We start from the raw sequence: 16,348 nt of genomic DNA, 5'->3' as shown, positions 1-16,348 counted from the left end.
GAATGTATCTAAAACCTTGATGTTGCAAGGATGCAAATGATTAGATTGGTTTAGTTTCACTTGTTAAAAGATTTTTTCTTTTTTGCAAATTTTCAATTTTTCAATGGATTTAAGTATGATTTGGGGGTTCATTTTAAGCACTAAAAAAAAGTGTGTATGATTTTGCTTCCTTAAAAAAAATGGCCAAGATCTCCCACAAGAAGGAGAAGAAGAAGTAGATGGAATAAGAAGAATGTAGACAAGAAGAAGAAGAAGAATTTCAAGTTCTTTGTCCACCTATAAGTTTGAAAAATCTGCAAACACTATGAGATAGATTATGAGTTCCTTTGTCTTCTTCATGCTCATGTGGACCTACAAAACCAATTTATACAATCCTACCAATCACAAAAACAAGCAAAATTAGCCAAAATCAGCAAATGACATACAAAAATTGACTAGAAAAGCTAATGAAGATGACCCATGCGGGGTCCCACCGGGCGTGCCAAAATGTATATGAGAAAATGTTAGTATGCTAATAGAAACCAAATTTAAATAAAGCTTCTACAAACTAAACAAAATTCATAAACTTCAAGATAGACTAAGATGAACTCTTAATTTGAGAATATGAGCCATTAATGGGCTCTCTCAATAAGAAGCTCTCTTGTTGAGTAGCTTTGTCTAAATAGATAGGATGTATGCTCAAGCTTTATGCTTCAAAAAGGGCTTCAATGGATGATTGTAGATTTTTGGTGTGGATAGATGGCTTTAGTATGGATTTGGCTCTCAAAATAGCATTATAACTTTACTTCATGGATTGTGTTATTTTGCAAAGGGGAAGGATTCAATTTATAGGCAAGAGGCTTGAGGGATTGAGGGCTAAGATGCAAGGATGGAAAAAAGCTCATGGAGGGCTTAGATTGCATGAGAGGAGAGCACATGGATTGTGCTTCCTTACAACCAATCAAGGAGTGACACATGTCACATGGTGAGAGGATGGAGGAAAGGGGAAGGATGAGTCAACAAAGGAGGCTCAAGGGATAAAATCTTCATAAAGACCCTCATAATGACTTGTAAGAGCAATAAAAGGGCTTGTAAGAGTCATTTATGACCTAGTGGACTTCATAAAGTTTTATGGTTGAGATATTTTGAGGGTGATGAGAGCAAATTCGACTTGGACTTGATTAGGAAAGTTTTAAACTTGTTTAGGCTTGTGCAAATGATTAGAGGATGGATTAGGATGGTTTAGGATTAGCTTAGGGATAGGCAAGTGGATGGCATTTAATGAGGGTGGGTGAAGGAAGAGATATTTGTTAACTTTGGCTTGGGTTAGTAAGTTTTAACCCATGTTTAGGGAATGTGACAAGGTTAGGAGGGGATTAGGATTAGGTTTAAAGACATCTTCTAGAAGAGTCTAGATTTTGGAGGAGGATAAAGACTTTCTAGAATAGTCTAGAATTTCTTAGGATGAGGATGAAGACTTTCTAGAAGAGTCTAGAACTTCTTAGGATGAGGATAAATTAGATTTTTAGGAAATAAATAAAGTTTTATTTATTTCAAGGGTTTGGGTTGAGGAGATATTTATTAAAACTTTTTTAATAAACATGAGGATTAATATTTAATTTTAATTAAATATTTTGAGTTGGGATTAGGGGTAGGAAATGATGGGATTAGCCTTTAATCAAAATTAAAGAAGAATTAGAAGATTTTGGAAGAGGTTATTGGTCATAAGGAAATTGGCCAACTTTTGGGAAAAAAATAAATTTTTTATTTATTTTAGGATTTTTGGTCAATTTATTAATTAAATAATTAATAAATAAGGAAATAATGTTTAAATAAGATTTAAACATTTTTGGGAGGGATTCCTTAATTAAATATTTTTAATTAAGATAAAGGGATTTAATGGCATAAAAATCAATTAATTAATTAAATAATTAATTAATTAATAAATGATGATGTCATCAGGACTTTTTCAGAAAATAAAAATACTTTATTTTCTAAAGGTTTTTAGGTGTCTACAGTCCTATTATTCTCAATTTACCTAAGTTGATCCAATTCAAATTAGGCTACTTACCCCATTGTTAGATGCTTGTTTGTACCTTGGGTTATTGTGCTTTGACCTCTTCAATTAGTAATATTTGATTTCACAAGTGACCTTGTTTGGAGTTGGTGAGTTAGACACCATCCTTGTTGAGAAAGATATACCTTGGATTCTTTGATATTACACTTGGAGAGTCTTAGTAATCTCTTGTCCATCCATTTTCATCAAAATTCAATTTCAATTAATTATAATTTGGGTAAATCATCCTCCTGGTCCATATGTGCTAGGGTATTCACCCAAAGTTGTGGGCACCTCTATGGAAGTGTTGGTTTACGCTTATTGCTAAATTCTATCTTATCACATCTCTTTTGGATAAGTGATTGCTTTTACTATCCTAGTTTGGTATCAACATTTCTTAGGATTATTCTATCAACTAGTACCCTTTCTTTCATGTTGGTTACAAGTGCTATTACATGTTGCTCAACATTCAATTGAACTCAAATGGTATCAAATTTCACAAAATGACTCTTGATCTTCTTTCTTCTTCATCTTCCATGTCTTTCTAATCTCCCATTTCCATTCTTGCTCTTCTTCATGTCTTCTTGATTCTTTTCCTCTTATTATCATATAGTCTACCTTCTTCTATTCATCCTTTCTCTTCTTCGCTGCTTGATTCTTCTTCTTCTAAAACCGTGTATTTTGAATATCTTTTTAGGGACCCTCATTTGAGCTCAGATGAACTCGATCTCCTTCTTAAATTTGAAAAGTGTTGTTACTATAATAGATATATGGATATGAACCTTTTGGGAAAAATGATTGAAAAGGGCAAGAAATTAGATGTTCTTGCTAGGATCATACTCAAGATCATATCACAATATCCTTCTTCCAAATAATCCTTATCTTCTAAGTCTTATGATGATTTTTCTAAATATCATTCACATTCTTCTTCCAAGTCTTACTATGATTCTTCTAAATATCATTTGTCTAGATTTTCACCTACCTCTTTTTCATGATATCATTCTTCTTCTACTTCTACCAAGAGTCTTATTCCTCTTATTGAGATAGACCATAATGAAAAACATGAAAAGTCTTATGGTATACCTATCTATAATGACTATAGTGACAATGATTATGATCATGATGACTATTATATTTCTATGCATCCTAAAAGTCCTTCAAGTCCTATTTTTATGCTTAAAGGGGATGAGTCATGAAAAGATATTGATGGGAATCCATATGACTCGAATCTTGAAAGCAACATTGATAAATTTTGTGAACAATACCTAAATGATAAATCTGCATTTTTTGATGAAGAGAAAGCATTTTTTTGTGCTGAAATACAACATCAATGGGATAAGAGTTCCTCTTCTAAGAACCCTCATGCTAAAAATAAATATTACACTCTTGAGAAAGATCATGTTAATGTTGAACCTTTGTCTTTTGGCGTTCCCCTTCCATCTTTTACTTCCTCCACTATCTATGCATCCCCTAAAGATTCTAAGTCTCTCAAGTCTTCTACCAATCATTCATCCAACAAAGATCTTGATGATTTTCATGTAGTTCCCTATAGTTATTCTCAAGGGCTACCTCTTAGAGAAACTCAAGCTAACCTTCACTTGGCTAAAAATACTTCCAATAATGCTAAACCTAAAGAGCCTAAGCCTTCATGCACTATAATGCCTACTTCAGCTAGTCCTTCACAATCTCCTCCAAAGTCTTCCATACAATTTCAATAGGCTTCCTTGTCCTTAGAAGTGGCTTCATGTCAAGAGGACTCTAAAAATTATAAAGAAAAGAATATAAAAAAAGATCAAGATCAAGAACCTTCTATGTCATCCAATCCTTTTTATGATATCTCTGATACATTTTGTGGTTCTTTTGATCCCTTACACCCTTTCTCATTTATTCCACCATGTCTTAAGTCTTCTTCTAAGCAAGATTAAGCTACTACTTACACTACTGAGCTTATTGACAATAAAAATGACCTTAATATAGTTGCGCTTTCCAAAGATGATACTTCCATTAAGGTTATTAAAAATAGTGTTGATACTTCCAGTGTTGAGCCTATTGAAAATCAAGAGAAAAACTTTACACTTATGTTATCCAAAGATCCTTGTTAAGATCAAAGTGTTCCATTTTCTTGTTCTACCACTCCATGTTCCCTTCCACTTTCTACTCTTCCTAAGTATTCTCAAGCTTCAAGTACTCCTATCAAAGAAGTTGTTCCGATTAAAGATGTTCATGTTCCTATCAAAAATCTTAATGATCACTCTAAAGATGCTAATGACCTTGATTGTCATATAAATGTTGATGAACTTATTGATTGCCCTTTTGCATCTTCCACATCCATCCTTGGACCTCCCCCATGAATATTAAATGCTTCACATCTTCCTTCCATCTTGGGTCCTTATGTCCCTTCACTTTCCTCTCCCAACTCTCCTAATTCATCATCCATCTTGGATCATTACGTCCCTCCCTCTTCTACTTTTCCTCAAGATCAATGTAGATGCACATCCTTGAATCCTTTTCATCTGCCCACTTACCTAAAACAGTCATATCATCCTTCTTCTTCCACAATTCCCAACTCTTTTGGAAGTAACATGAATATTTAATACAAGAAAAAGAAGCAATTCAAGAATCCATATAAAAAAGAAGACCACCATGTCTCCTCTAATCGACATGGGGGCATAAAATCAAAAGAGATATCTAAGAAAAAAATTATAAGACAAATATAGGGTCCAAAATCCATCATTGAAGATATTATCTCTAAATCATCAAAAATAAATGAAAACAGGTCTATGGCTATATGTATTCCAAAATCTCTCTTAAGAGAGTATAATGTTGAACAACAATTGAAGTTGACATTCAAGCTTCCAAAGAATTCCACTTCATCTTCTTCGAAAATAATTCTTCCATTCCATGCACCTAAACCGCAACCCCTTCTATCCACTCACCATGTTCCTTCATGCATTCCTTCATTCATTTTTTCTACATCCTCTCACCACCCTTCAAGGTGTGTGTTGACATTGATCTTGCCTTCATTTCCATCTTCCACTCTCACTCACTTTGCGTAAAGCCATATCCTCCATCTTCTTTTCCCTATTAGCATCTTTAAGCATATCATTTCAACTCCTTTGCATATCATGTTTTAAACTTTCAAGGAGCATTATCTAAAAATCTTGAATTCTTCCAAAAAATTCAAAAAAATCAAAAAAAAAAAAAAAATTTGAAAAAAAAAGAAAGAAAAAGAATGAAATTTTGAAAATGTGCCTTGGTGAAAATTTGGTAATCAGGCACCTTGGTAGCAAAATTCAAGAGAAATAAATTCATCCTATGGTGAAAACTACTCCCTTGTAGCACCTTGGATAAGTACCATGATGAAAACTTAACAATCAAGCATCATGTGTAGTTCTTCTACATCTCTCATTCATTTTGTCTTCTCTCTTTGATCTTGACAAAGTTGACCTATGCACAAAAATTTGGCTTTCTTGTGAGATATCTTATGATGATCGTGTTTTCATTCCTTTCATGTTTAGCCTTCATATCTATTTTCCTCCATTCATTCTAGTGTTTTACTATCATTTTCCCATTTACCCCTTTGGTCTTGATCTATTAAAAAGAGTAAAATATGATGCTATGAAGCCTCTTGACATGTCTACTCCTTTGGATTGCATCATTCCCACTTTTACATTATGCTTTCATGAATTATCCTATGTTGGCCTTTCATTTCTTGTCCAAATGTGCTTTACATGACAATTTTGACTAGCTTGGGATACTCTTGAGGAGTCAGTCCTTGAAGATCACTTTCACTTCCTTCATACACTCCTTTCTTATCCATCATATCCACCAGTTTGCTAATCACTCTTGTCCTCTACCTTGTTAGATATTGGGACTGCATGATGTGATTTTGCTTGAGAGTTTGATGCTCATTAAAATGGTCTGGGGGGCATCTTTGTACATATTTATTGATCTTGAAAAAATCTAAAAAAATGATATATTCCAAAAAAATGCTAAAAATGATATATTTTAAAAATTCTAAAAATTGAAAAATGTCTTGAAAAAAATGATCAACTTAGTGGCAACCTAGCAATAGGCACTTTGATGTATCTCCGAAAAAAATATATATTCAAAAATAAAAACCAAAAAAAAAAAAATCATAATTCAAAAATTCAAAAAAAAAAAGAGGAAAAAGTGCCTTGGTAGCAAAAATACAAAAAAAAATTATAAAAAGTCCTAGGAAAAAAAAAAAAAAACATACAAAAAAATCCAAGTGGTGAAAACCTAGAAACAGGTGCTACTTGAGGCCTTTGCACCCCTATTTCTTAGCATGTCTCCTCAACACTTAGCCTTTCTCCATCATGCCTTGTCCTTATTGCCTTGTTTTGGAATTGGTCTTTGTCTAAGAGGCATAACTTTGTTTGCTTTGGTCTCTTGGCTACATTAGTCTTTAGGACACCTCACAAATGGTGTTTTTTGGCACTACCCTAATTGTATTTTTCAATACAACCATTGACATTGAGTGTTTCTCAACACTTATTGGTTTGGTCTTACCTAGCTTCCTCATGTGATCTTACCTACTTGCAAGAATGTGATCCTTATCCTTAGAAATTAGTATTAGTTAACACACTTACATTTTTAAATGCAACACTTAATGCTTGACTTATGTCATGATCTTTTCTTTGCATGTTGATTGTTATTGATTTTGTTGAGTGTCCTTGTCTGATAAGTCTCTCTCGGATGCATAGCTAGAGGACTTGGGGCATGGGGCATATTTTTATTTGTTTTCTTCTTGTGGGTGTGGTCTTGAACTCTAGAGTGTCTCTTGTTGTCCCCTTGAAACACTTAGGAGATTTGAGGCATCATCCTTGACTGTTTTTGCACAATCATTCTTATGGTTATCCTGGCATCTATGCCTTGATGCTAGCATGGTTTTGCTATATTAAATTGGGTAAGCTAACATCAAAGTCATCTTGACCTTTATGTCTTTGATGCTTATGTTAGAATCTTTCCACATTCCAATCCGATATAAATCACATTCATATCTTCATAGTTGCGCTTGTAACTAGTGATGATTGTGTGATTTTTTGATGTCCATTAATAATGGCCAAATGATGAAAATAAGTTCTTTTACATTCTCTAATAAATGATGAACACAAAATCCTATGTTACAGTTACTCTTTTGCAAGTACACCTTTGCATTTTCATGTAGCTTGCATTATTAGACTTCATATTAGTTTACATTTTTAGGCTGCATTATGAGTTTAAAAGGGTTTTCCCTTCATCTTTATTATGGACTTTTAATCAACTGTGGTCATGTTTTGATCTTCATTTCCTTATCTTCTTTCGTGATCTCAATCAAAATTTCTATCTTAAACAATTGATTGACTTTGGGGTATTTTCTTTTCTTCTTTCTATTTCTTTCCATATCTTTCAAACTTCCATCTTCCATTTTCTTTTACCCTACTTCTTTTCCTCTAAATCACCTTGGGGGCATAATATTTCATGCATGATGATCTACCTTGGTTCTATGATTCTTATATATTTCATCTTACATCAAGAACTTTATCTTTTGTTTGATTTGATCAAATTTATCAATTTGTTGTTTCTCCTCTATCTCATTTTGATTTCGATCACAAGGGGCAGTACTTATCAACTTCAATCCTTGATTCACTTTTATCAATTTTATCCTCGACTTTTTTAAGTCACAATTTATTTTTATTCTTTGTCTTGATGTGTTCCCAAGTTGACCACACATATGGGTTATTTTGTGATCCCAAATCGACCTCACACTTCAATTTCTTTCTTTGACTACATGTGTTCCCAAATCGATCACACATTAGTCAAAGAGGGAAAAATGTATGCACCCTAAAATGGTCGCCTAGACTATGGGCCCTCATTATTCAATTTATCAAATTTCTTGAATCAATGGTTTGCAATATTTTATTAAAATCAATTTCTTTGATCAAATTTGATTTTATTTTTATTTTTAAGGTTGATCATTTTATCTTAAGTCTTATTTAATTAAAATAAAATCTCCCTTTTAATTAGATAAAATAAGTCCCCATTTAATTAAAAGAAAACCTCTCTTTTAATTAAATAATTCATCCATATTTAATTAATTAAGAGAAAAACCCCTCTTTTAATTTAACTAAATATTTCCTATTTAATTTAAAAAACTTTCTCCCTTTTAATTAAATAAATATCCCACTTAAATCTCTTTTTGATGAAAAAAGAGATAAAACAAATAAAATTTTGAACAAATCTATTTTTTTTGTTTTCTCTACACTTAATGTGGGATTTATCTTTTTCATCTTCCCATTTTCTTCTCCATTTAATTCTTTTCCTATTTTCTCATTGGTGGATTTTGTTTTCACATAGATTATTCTTTCTCCACCCTTGATTAAATCTTTTTTTCTCTTAATCTTGATCATCCAATCTTCTTTATAGGAGAGAGCCCTCTTCTCATTTTAGATCATCCATTTTTATGCTATTGTTATGCTGCAGGTTTGAAGAGCAATTTTTGAAGGAGGAGTTTTGAATACTAAAGCTTTTTGTGGAGAACTTCTATCTTCTTGTCTTATTCTCTCTTGCATAGATGGCTTTCATCATGAGTTTTCATCCTTGCATTTGCATATTAGTTTAGATTCATATTTGTTTTCATAGATTAGATCTACATTGTTATTATGTTTCCTTTCTTGCATTTTTTTACATTGTTATCATTTAGATTAGTTTTTATCTTCATTTACATGCATATTAGATCATTTAATCTCTTGTTTCATGGTGTACTTGCATGGGCATAAACTAGGTTAGACTAAGGACCTCCATTACACACCCCTGCACTCTATGAATAGGGAGCTATGAGACGCCATTTAAGACCTCATTTTTTAGCAATATTGAATATAATGACTCATATAAGTGTTCCCACATTTTAGGCATACACCACCAACCATCAAAATACTCATCCAACACTAAATGAGCTAGTGGCATAACCATGCTAGCCTACTTCCTTAAGAGAGGCAAGGATACAGAGATGTGTCAAAGTCAACATCCAAAAGGAGGATCTAGACTCACCAAAATATTGAGACACTATCAAATTAAAAGGAAACACTCACCTCGTGCAAGGAATGCTCACAGTCCACACTTCTTCTCACAAAGGTGGGATGGTGTTGTAGGAAACATAGAAACCCAAGCATGAATCCCAACAAGTAGCTAGTAGATTATGAAGATTTGTTAACACCTCCCTAAGAATAACATGAAAGGTTAAACTTCTCCAAAGGACATAAATGTTGTATGTCATGATTGAATTGGCCTCTACACAATGAAGGGTACTTAGAACATTGATCTACACCTTAACTAGTGTGAAAGAGTTACCTATTGTTCCCTAGGAAAAATTTTGCATTTGCACAATCTCGCATATTGTTTCTCAAAAAACCAAGAAAGATAATGCAATGAACCAGGCAAGAAAACATATGACCACTTGTTTCTTGCACAAATTTTCAAATTAGCACAAAAAATTTGTTTACTCTAGAGGTCATAACTTTCATGTCCGAACTCTGATTGACTCTATTTGAAAAGTGTCAAAAAGATATTGACTAGTCCTACAACATGATGGATTTTAGAGAGTCATAAGGTCTAAGAGTTTTAATCACCACTCAAGATAAAACATCATAGGCAATAGAAATCATCTCGGTTACGAAGACAAGTAGTGGAAAAAACATCCAAAATAACCCAAGAGCACACATGCCCATAATGACATAAAACATGAAATGAAAGGTAATTCACACACTAAAACCATCATTACTTATCTTTCATAATTTCATTAGTTTAAACATAGCACAAGCATTAATGCACAATGAAATTGAAAGGTTTTTAAAGCAAGGGTAAAGAGTCACTTTCCATGCAACAAGTACCTATCTTTTTAAATTTCTTTCCAAAATAACATGGCGTTTAATCACCATTTAAACCATCCAATTACATTAACAACTCTACATCTATGAAAATCAAACTAGTATGTTCTCTATGCCCACTAGAAATGTGTCACACTCTAAACCCTTCTATCCAAACGATTCCATGAGTTCAAAATGCTTGGGTGTCAGCTTAGAGCTCCCTATCCATGGAGTGCAAGAGAGTATATTTCAAGAATAAGAAAGCTCTCAGATGAGCCTTAGAGATACTCTTCTTGCTAGTAAACCATGTAATGGGAGGTTCCAAAGACAAGATGCAAGAATGCAAATGTCCCAAGGAGTTCCTCAAGGATGCAATACAACTAAAGATTAAGCTAGAATGAATATGAAAAGTGCAGGTATTCTAAGCATGGATCAGAGTTTTATAATCCAAATATTAAGCTATGTGAGATAGATTATTTCAAAATAGAAGCTAAACTAACATGCAACATGAATCTAAGCTAAAATGCTATGGTATGAGAGAATGAGACAAGAAATGAGAAGTTCTTCACAAAGCTCCAAAGAAACCTATTAGAAAACCTACAGCATAACAATATTCAAAATGAGGATTGATTGAGGGGGAAAGCTCTCTCCCTTTTAAAGGTGTATGGACGGTAGAGATCAAGATGAAGATGGTGGATGATCAACGGTGGAATTCAAAAAGAGGAGTGATCCATGTGCACACACAAGTCAACCAATAGAATATAAGTTGACTTGTCATATAAGACAAAAGTCACAAAGCCTTTTCTTTTAATTGCAAAATAGAAAAAGGACTTGATATGTGCACTTTAAGTGGGTTAGAAGAATGGGGTCTTTTATTTAATTAAAAGGGGACATGTTCTTTTAATCAAATAATGAACTTAGGATAGCATAGTCAAACTATAGGCTATAATCAAATAAATTGATTATTAGCAATTTGGTTTAGGTAAATGATTAAATTAATTTAGCCAAAATGTTGAAAAGGGGGCTAATAGTCTAGATGACCATTTTTAGGTGATTAAATTTTCCCCTCTTTGACTAATGTGTGATCGATCTGGAAACACATTATGTCAAAGAAAATAGAAAGCCAAGTAGGCGGTGATAGATATAGATATCTGATTTCAAAGAATGAAATGCAGAAATAGATAGCAAGTCCTGAATGCACAGCCTGATAGCGGTAGTACTGAACAGTAGGAAGATGATGTTAGAATCCAAAAAGAATTCTAATACCTAGCAAAGAAAATAGATCGAGAGCAAGTGATAAGGTCAAACAAATGCTCCTAAGAAATAGATAGCTGTAACAATCAGCAATAGATCATTTCTGCCCCCTCAGGATGGAAATCGAAATGAGGTAAGAGGATGCAGAAACTAGCTAGACATGAGAAAATTGAGATATAGCAATGTCTGATATGATAGATAGATGATTAGAGCCCAAGAATGACTATAAGAAACTGATAAAATGCCCCAGTTTGGCTAGAGTTGACCTTGAAGGATATAGCATAAAAATTAGGTCGAAATGAGTAGAAAGGTGATTTTAGACATAAAATAGTGAATTGAAGTAGATATGAAGTATGGAAATGATGAAGACATGAAGAAATGAAGATGCCCCAGTGATGATTCAGAGATTAGACCTCAAAAGGTCAGCTAACTGCTCAGAAGAAAGTAATATTTTAAAAGACAATTTTGACCATCAAGATGAACTCAAATTTGGATTTCGATCCCGAAAATGAATCTAGGACATTGAAATTATTTAATAGGTCAAAACTTTATATAATGTGATGATAAGATAGAAAAGAGATGAAGTGAAAGATTAAGAAGGTGAAAAGACATGAACAAGAAGAAAGTAAAGAAATATATGAAAAGAGTTAGCTGATATGTTTGTGAAAAGATGAAGAGAGAGCTCTCCCCATATGCAAGAATGCAAGACTAAGCTAGAAAATGAACCTAAAATGCAAGCTAATATGCAAAGTGGTTTACTAGAAAGAAGGGCATAACATTTAGACTCTTAAATTCATCATTGAGCATTTATTAGGGACATCATGAGATCATACAACCATCACTAGTATAACTATGAGGATATGAATATGATCGATATCAGATAGGTATGTAGAAATCCAATCTAAGCATCAGAGACATGTAAGTCAAGATAATTATGTGATTAGATTCCCTAAGTTTAATTTAGCAAGATTACACCTGTATCAAGGAATAAGCACCAGGATAAACCCTGAGTGCGGTCTTGCAAAACAGTCAAGGATGATACATTTATAAGTCAAAGTGTTGAATAGGACAAGCATGAATGCTTACAACACTATAGACAAACAAAGTATACCCACAAGCAGAAATCAAGAAGACATGCCCCATGCCCCTAGTCTTCTAGTCAATGACATCCTTGAAAGACTATTAGGGAGGGAACACAAGGCAAAGAAATCATCATAGACAACACACAAAGTAGATAAAGATCAGCATAGCTCAATCGTTTAAGTGTTAAAGTGCATGTGTGTAAGTCACTTGGCCATTTCTTCAAGACTTGATTCTGATAGTGAGAAATATTGCGACATCGGAGACCGTAGGTAAACTATCTGAAAAGTGTTGAAAAACACTTGATGTCAAGGTGGGAGAAGTGTTAAGAAACACTATTTTGTGAGTTGTCAAAGAAACCCTAATGCACAAGAATACCTCAATAGGCTAAGCAGTTGTGCCCCCAAGACGAGGACAAGAAACAATTCCAAGCTAGGAAATGTGTAGCAAAATAGGTGATTGAGACTGATAAACAGAGGTGCAAGGGTCTCAAGTAGCACTTGTTTCCAGATTTTCACCACTTGACACATTTTTTCAAGACTTTTTTCAATTTTTTGTGTTTTTTTGAAATTTTTAAATTTTTTTGGTGATACATCAAAGCACCTATTGCTAGGTTTTCACTAAGATGATTTTTTTTAGGACATTTTTTGATTTTTAGAATTTTTTCAGCATCATATATGATTTTTTGGATTTTTTAGAATAATTTAGAGATTACTAGTTCTCAAGCAAGATCACATCATTTTTTCCCAATGTCTAGCAAGGTGTAGGACATGATGGAGTAGAAAGTTGACGGATAGACAAAGATGGATAAGAAAGGAGTATGAAGCAAGTGAAAGTGATCCTCAAGGATGCATTGCTCAAGAGTACCCAAGCTAGGGAAAGATAGCCATATAAAGTAGGTTTTGGATAAGCAACGGAAGAAATGAGCAAGATAACGTGTAGGATAAGCGGTGAAGCCAACAAGTGAGATAGCATGAAGCATGTAGTCCAAAAGAGTAGACATGTCAAGAGACCTATGAGAACCATGTTTCATTTATTATGATCAAGATCAAGGGGTCAACTAGATAGTATAGCAATGGGATAGAGCAATAAGAATAAAGCTCAAGATAGAGGCTATGAGTGAATGGGAGAGCACAATAGAAAATCTGGTGGATAAGATAGCCAATATGCAAAGATAGCTCAACATTGTAAAGATCAAAGAGAGAAGAAGGGATAGATGGATGATGGAAGAATTATGCATGATTCCTGTTTGCCAGGTTTCATTATGGTACTTATCTAAGGTGCCACAAGAAGTAGTTTTCACCATAGGATAAATTTATTTCTCTTTACTTTTGCTACCAAGGTGCCAAAAGATGTGGTTTTCACTAAGGCACATTTTCATTTTTTTCATTTTTTTCATTTTTTCTTTGTCTTTTTTGAATTTTTAGAAAGAGCTCAAGTTGTTTGAATTTAGATAGTGCTCCTATAGGAAAGATAAGCCATGATAAGCCAAGACCATAGAAAGGTATGCTCAAAGATGTTGATAGGGTGATGAAAGGGAAATGGTAGTAGGAAGAATATATGGAGGATAAGAGTTCATGTATAGAAAGGAGGTGCAAGCTTTAGAGGATTTCCTGAGGGTAGTTGAAATATTGGACAAGATCAACATTGACACACACCTTGAAGGGTATTGGAATGATGGAGGAATCATGGATGAAGTAGCTTGAGGTTTAGATGTATGAGGTGGTAGAAGAGATTTGGAAAAAAGTGGAGTGGAAGGCTTTGGAATAATTTTAGGAAGATTTTTGGAAGAAGATGGAATGGAAGCCTTTGGAAGCTTGAATGTCAACTTTGAAGTATTTTCAATATTCAAGTCTTTTAAAAGAGACTTGGGAATCCATATAGTTTTAGATTTTCCTTTGGATACTTCAAAACACATTTCTTCAATAATGGGTTTAGGAACCCATATTTTCTTTGATTTAGCTTTTTTAAAAGTGGACCTTTGCGGTCTCTTTTGTGCATTCTCCTTCTTAGAATTCACATGTCGATTAGATGGGACATAGTGATCTTCATTTTTCAATGGATTCTTATGTTTATTCTCACTTCCAAAGGACTTGGGATTTGTGGATGAATAAGGATGATATGACCGGTTTAGATGGATAGATGGGTGAAAAGTCATCAAGGATGAGTGTCTTTTTTGATCTTGAGGTATGATAGGAGAGCTAGGAGTGGAAAGTGTAGGAGATGAAGGAACATAAGGCCCCAATATAGATGGAAGGTTTGAATGATTTAGCTTAGATGGATAAGGACCAAGGATAGATTTAGAAGATGCAAAGGGATAGTGGGAAGGGAGATCAACATCTTTAGAGTGAGCAACATGGTCAAAGCCATCAATAGACTCATGGGTGCCTTTGATAGGAACAACATTTTTAATAGAAGCACTTGAAGCTTGAGCACAATTGTGAAGTGGGTGTGGAGAAGTAGAACATGAGGGGATGCTTTGATCTTGACAAGTAGCTTTGGATAGCATATGAAGAGAACTTTTCTCATAATTTTCAGTAAGCTCAAGGGAGATAATGGAAGTGGTATCTTCATCATACTTAGGAGGTGGACAAGATATAGGATATGGAGGGGGAAAATATTGAAAGAGATGAAAGGGTGCTTGATCTTGATCTTTCTTGACATTTATAGCTTTTTCTTTTTGAGAGTCCTCTTGACATGGAGCCACTTCTAAGGAAAAGGGAGAATGAAGAGTGAATGGAGTAGTGCTTGGATTAGGCATAGTAGTGCATGAAGGTTGAGGATGTTTAGGATTAGTAGCATAGAAAAGGTTTGCAGCCAAGTGAAGGTTAGCTTGAGTTTCTTTTAGAGGTAGCCCTTGAGGATACACATAGTCAATGTGGAAAGCATTAGGTTCTTTATTTAATGGAGGCATGTTGGAAAGATTTGAAGTGTTGGGAGATGCATGAGTGTTGGAAGAAGTGGAAGATGTAATAGAGCCACTACTAGACATAGGTTCATTAATGTAATCTTGCTCAAGAAAAGTATCCTCATCTCATGAATCATTAGAGGTATCAATAATTCCATTATCAATAAGATCTTGGATTTTATGTTTTAGCTCAATACAATCTGAAGTACTATGCTCATTATGTTGATGATAAGCACAATAGATATCCAAGAATGGGTTTCCATAGGAGCTAGACTTTGGTAACATGATGATCTTATTGCTAAGAAGTTTTTGCAAAGTATCATCATAAGAATCTTCCCAGGGAGCAAAAGTTCTATTAGAAGTATGTATAGGATCTTCTTGTTGTTTCTCAAGTGAATAGAATGCATTCATGTCTTCATCATTATCTTAGTCAAAGATAGGTCCATCATGAAATTTTGGCATAGGCTTAAAGGAGGTATCACTTGCTTGTTCTCTGAAGAGGTCTTTAGATCTAGAAGATGAAGACATTTGATGTCTTGAAGTAGATCATGTAGACCTAGAAGAAGAGGATGACCTCAAATAAGGTGACTCACATGCATGTAAAGACCTTAAGGAAGATTCATGTAATGATGCAATCTTCTCCTCTAACCTTTTTTCAAGTTTAGTCTTCATTTCTGTCATGCGCTTAGATAGATGAAGGTAAGAAAGATCATTTTTCTCTTCTAGTTATTTGTATTGCATATATAGATCTTGAAACTCTTTAGTGACATGGAGGATATCATGATCATCTAGATTCAGTTGAAGTTTGGTAGCACAAGGTTTAGATCCCATAGTTTTAGATGCAAAGCCAAGCATAAAATAGTCTAGAAGATAACTTGATGTTGAAACTATAGTAGGTAGAGTGTTCACTTGCCAAGATTGTAGAGAGAGATTAAAGCGACTTGTCAAATAATATGTCCAAGAAACTTACGACATGAATGACTCAAGTCAATAGCTAGGCAAGATGCCCAAATAGCCAAACAGATAGAGCAAGCTGGGTGACAAGTGAACAACTCTCCAACCCAAGAGTTTAGTCAAGAAATCAAGGCAACCATTTCAGCAAAAAGATAACTAGCAAGTGGATATAGACCATGAAGATAGAAAGACCAAGAGCGCTAAGACCAAAGAGCCACTTTAAGCATGTTTAAGCACTAGAGACATAAA

Source organism: Cupressus sempervirens, chromosome 3, assembly GCF_028749045.1.
Source record: "Cupressus sempervirens isolate cs-2001-9-10 chromosome 3, ASM2874904v1, whole genome shotgun sequence".
Lineage (NCBI taxonomy): Eukaryota > Viridiplantae > Streptophyta > Pinopsida > Cupressales > Cupressaceae > Cupressus > Cupressus sempervirens.
Note: the sequence above shows the minus strand (reverse complement) of the source record.